The sequence below is a fragment of the Drosophila willistoni genome, unplaced genomic scaffold, assembly GCF_018902025.1.
Source record: "Drosophila willistoni isolate 14030-0811.24 unplaced genomic scaffold, UCI_dwil_1.1 Seg346, whole genome shotgun sequence".
Lineage (NCBI taxonomy): Eukaryota > Metazoa > Arthropoda > Insecta > Diptera > Drosophilidae > Drosophila > Drosophila willistoni.
This window is the reverse complement of record NW_025814296.1, coordinates 1-5,000: the sequence shown is the minus strand read 5'-3', so window position 1 is coordinate 5,000 and position 5,000 is coordinate 1. Positions and strand designations below refer to the sequence as shown.

General features: G+C 29.4%; 1 non-coding gene across 1 annotated transcript in view; it reads right to left on the bottom strand.

Moving 5' to 3' along the window:
• The window catches only part of LOC124461330, a 1,994-nt gene extending 1,613 nt beyond the window's left edge, over positions 1 to 381 (bottom strand). Inside the window, exon 1 of the ribosomal RNA XR_006955030.1 lies at positions 1 to 381. This exon is cut by the window's left edge and continues 1,613 nt beyond it. This is a non-coding gene — a ribosomal RNA (small subunit ribosomal RNA).
• Between the last annotated feature and the right edge of the window lie 4,619 nt (positions 382 to 5,000).

The following is a 5,000-nucleotide window of genomic DNA, read 5'->3' as shown; positions in this document are numbered from 1 at the left end:
GAACCCTGATTCCCCGTTACCCGTTGCAACCATGGTAGTCCTAGATACTACCATCAAAAGTTGATAGGGCAGACATTTGAAAGATCTGTCGTCGGTACAAGACCATACGATCTGCATGTTATCTAGAGTTCAACCAATATAACGATCAATTGATCGCTTGGTTTTAGTCTAATAAAAGCACACGTCCCAGAAGGTCCGTGTTTTAATTGCATGTATTAGCTCTAGAATTACCACAGTTATCCAAGTAACTGTTAACGATCTAAGGAACCATAACTGATATAATGAGCCTTTTGCGGTTTCACTTTTAATTCGTGTGTACTTAGACATGCATGGCTTAATCTTTGAGACAAGCATATAACTACTGGCAGGATCAACCAGAATAATGTTATTTATTAAATGTGTTGTTAAAATAACGATAAGTTTTATGATTTTTAACAAACACATATTTTTAAATATTTAAAGATACTTGACAATATGATATATTTTTGAATAAAATAAATTAAAATACATATATTATTTGTGGTAACATTCTACGAATACGGCCATAATTTAATAGCGTTCATTTTCGTTTTTCATTAATTGAATATATTTAATAAATTTGTTCAAAATATCTTTATTTTTACACTTACAAAATATATAATCACATTTGCTTTAATTTTGCTCATTTCAAAAGAAAATAAACATTTGTATTTTGATATTAAATTTAAAATTTAACTTGAATTTGACATTTAATGCGTGAAATTATATATCAAGTAAAACCATCATTCACATTAAGTGAGATGAGTGTTTTATAATTATAAGAAATTAATTCAATAATAATAATTTGATTTTAATAATGGAAAAATTTTTGCTCTATATAAGTGACATATTATTTAAGTTGCAAACATAACAAGATTTATGATGCATACTTATTTACTCTTCTTATATAAAAGGTTAAAGATTATGAACAATTAAACTAAGAACTAATTTAATGCCCATAATCTTTACTCAAGTATTAACGATAAATCCAAATATAACCAGTGAATAAACTTCAGCAGAGAGAACGATCCTAAGATCGTTTCATCATACACCTTAGAATACCTTGGTAGGCTTTTTCATTATCTTTTGCATTTGACATATTAACGTTGAAGTAGAGCAGCCTTCAACATGACTGAACAACCACTGTTCATCATGAGTAGGTTTTGTGCCACATACTCTCGAAATCGACCATTTATGTTTGAAGGTACCACTCAACAATAAATTTACATATGTATTTTTATAAATACCATCAAATTTCATTATAATAAATAAATAAATAGACATTGCCGATTATAAATGCATGAGACATATGTATTTGAGAAATGTACCGATATTACATATGACTGACCATGCTCGACATCACACCACCTAAGTAGGTTTGTGCCACATACTCTCGAAATTGACCATTTATGTTTGAAGGTACCACTCAACAATAAATTTTCATATGTATTTTTATAAATACCATCAAATTTCATTATAATAAATAAATAAATAGACATTGCCGATTATAAATGCATAAGACATATGTATTTAAGAATTTTACCAATATACATATGACTGACCATGCTCGACATCACACCACCTAAGTAGGTTTTGTGCCACATACTCTCGAAATGGACCATTTATATATGAAGGTACCACTCAACAATAAATTTTCATATGTATTTTTATAAATACCATCAAATTTCATTATAATAAATAAATAAATAGACATTGCCGATTATAAATGCATGAGACATATGTATTTAAGAATTTTACCAATATTACATATGACTGACCATGCTCGACATCACACCACCTAAGTAGGTTTTGTGCCACATACTCTCGAAATGGACCATTTATATATGAAGGTACCACTCAACAATAAATTTTCATATGTATTTTTATAAATACCATCAAATTTCATTATAATAAATAAATAAATAGACATTGCCGATTATAAATGCATAAGACATATGTATTTAAGAATTTTACCAATATTACATATGACTGACCATGCTCGACATCACACCACCTAAGTAGGTTTTGTGCCACATACTCTCGAAATGGACCATTTATATATGAAGGTACCACTCAACAATAAATTTTCATATGTATTTTATAAATACCATCAAATTTCATTATAATAAATAAATAAATAGACATTGCCGATTATAAATGCATAAGACATATGTATTTAAGAATTTTACCAATATTACATATGACTGACCATGCTCGACATCACACCACCTAAGTAGGTTTTGTGCCACATACTCTCGAAATGGACCATTTATATATGAAGGTACCACTCAACAATAAATTTTCATATGTATTTTTATAAATACCATCAAATTTCATTATAATAAATAAATAAATAGACATTGCCGATTATAAATGCATAAGACATATGTATTTAAGAATTTTACCAATATTACATATGACTGACCATGCTCGACATCACACCACCTAAGTAGGTTTTGTGCCACATACTCTCGAAATGGACCATTTATATATGAAGGTACCACTCAACAATAAATTTTCATATGTATTTTTATAAATACCATCAAATTTCATTATAATAAATAAATAAATAGACATTGCCGATTATAAATGCATAGACATATGTATTTAAGAATTTTACCAATATTACATATGACTGACCATGCTCGACATCACACCACCTAAGTAGTTTTGTGCCACATACTCTCGAAATGACCATTTATGTTTGAAGGTACCACTCAACAATAAATTTTCATATGTATTTTATAAATACCATCAAATTTCATTATAATAAATAAATAAATAGACATTGCCGATTATAAATGCATAAGACATATGATTTAAGAATTTTACCAATATACATATGACTGACCATGCTCGAATCACACCACCTAAGTAGGTTTTGTGCACAACTCTCGAAATGACCATTTATGTTTGAAGGTACCACTCAACAAAAATTTCATATGTATTTTAGCTGAGAATCTGAGAACAGTCTACAATCAACCTGCTGACAATAGTTACACATCAGAAGCTTAAACGTCACCATCCACGGGACCATATACCGTTATACTGCATAAGACAAACATGATTATTTTATAAGATTTTTAAATCAATCAACATATAATAAATATTAACGCCATTACCATAAAATGTAGAAGTATTTAGATGCCATCACATATGACTCCATCCGAAATAATTATTGGACCCGAAATACCATTATGTTGGTAAATAAAAATGAAAGAATACCATAACTCATATGAAATAAATAATAAACATTATTTAATTACCCATTATAAGACACCATAAACAATAAATGGGCGTTTTTTAAGAAATCACCAAAGTATACAAACATTCGTATGTGATAATGCATATTCCCATATGATATGGATGTTCCCATACGATAAATGGGCGATATTAATATTTTTAGTTTTTAGTAAAATTTTTTTCATATATATAGTCGATATTAAATAAATCCCATACGTTATGATATATTTTCATATGATATGAAAAATTTTAAATGTTGAGTAAATTTTTATTTTTTTCATATGAATGGGCGAAATTAAAATAAATCGCATACGTTATGATATATATTTTCATACGATATGAGAAATTTTGAATGTTGAGTAATTTTTTTTTTTTTTTCATATAAATGGGCGAAATTAAATAAATCCCATACGTTATGATATATATTTTCATATGATATGAAAAATTTTAAATGTTGAGTAAATTTTTTTTTTTTTTCATATGAATGGGCGAAATTAAATAAATCGCATACGTTATGATATATTTTCATATGATATGAAAAATTTTAAATGTTGAGTAAATTTTTTTTTTTTCATATAAATGGGCGAAATTAAATAAATCCCATACGTTATGATATATTTTCATATGATATGAAAAATTTTAAATGTTGAGTAAATTTTTTTTTTCATATAAATGGGCGAAATTAAATAAATCCCATACGTTATGATATATATTTTCATATGATATGAAAAATTTTAAATGTTGAGTAAATTTTTTTTTTTTTCATATATATGGGCGATATTAAATAAATCCCATACGTTATGATATATTTTCATATGATATGAAAAATTTTAATGTTGAGTAAATTTTTTTTTTTCATATAAATTATGAAAGATGACAGTTGGCACCGCCGTTTTTCATTTATTAAAGTTATATACAATAAACATTTTTTTTCTTGTGACCTTTTAATAGGTACAGTGGAATCTCTTTAAATATATATATTGCGTCACAAATAAATGACGATTCATTTGGCTACATTATGACATCACGCGTTTGAACCGCCGTTTTCGTTCTTTTAAGTTATATACATATAACATTATTTTTCCAACCTTTCAATATGGACAGTAGGAGTTTCTTTAAATATATTTATTGTGTCTCTGAATAAATGACAATTCATTTGGCAACATTATGAAGATGACAGTTGGCACCGCCGTTTTCATTTATTAAAGTTATATACATATAACATTTTTTTCTTTTGACCTTTTAATAGGTACATGAAGTCTTATTTGTTTTACGTGGCGTGTACCCATTATAATAGGGTTTAACTACCACGGCACTCGAATAAGCCACAATTGTGACAAATAGTACACGTGACGATACAATTGCGTCGCCAAAACGCCCATTTGAGAACTGCTTTTGCAGTTTCTCTCCAGTGCCAGTTGAATGCCATGTTGGTCGGGACATGACATTCCCTCTTGGGAGAGGCGAGGCCGACCTAAAACCTCTGCTGGTCTTTGGGTGCAGCACCCGGTTGTTTGCAACTCACATTTGAGTTAAACTCATCCCCGCATTTGGTATAAACCACGCCACTACGATCTCCACAAGGGGTCCAACCACAAAAGGGCTAGTGGGCAAACTAGCCCATCCCGTAGTACCGAATCACAGTTCCGGTCGGCTGTTCGCAGTCGAAAACTACTAACCATTTTCGTCACCGCCAACACGGAAATGGGTAAACCTCGCCGCTCGAATCGGCTACTGCT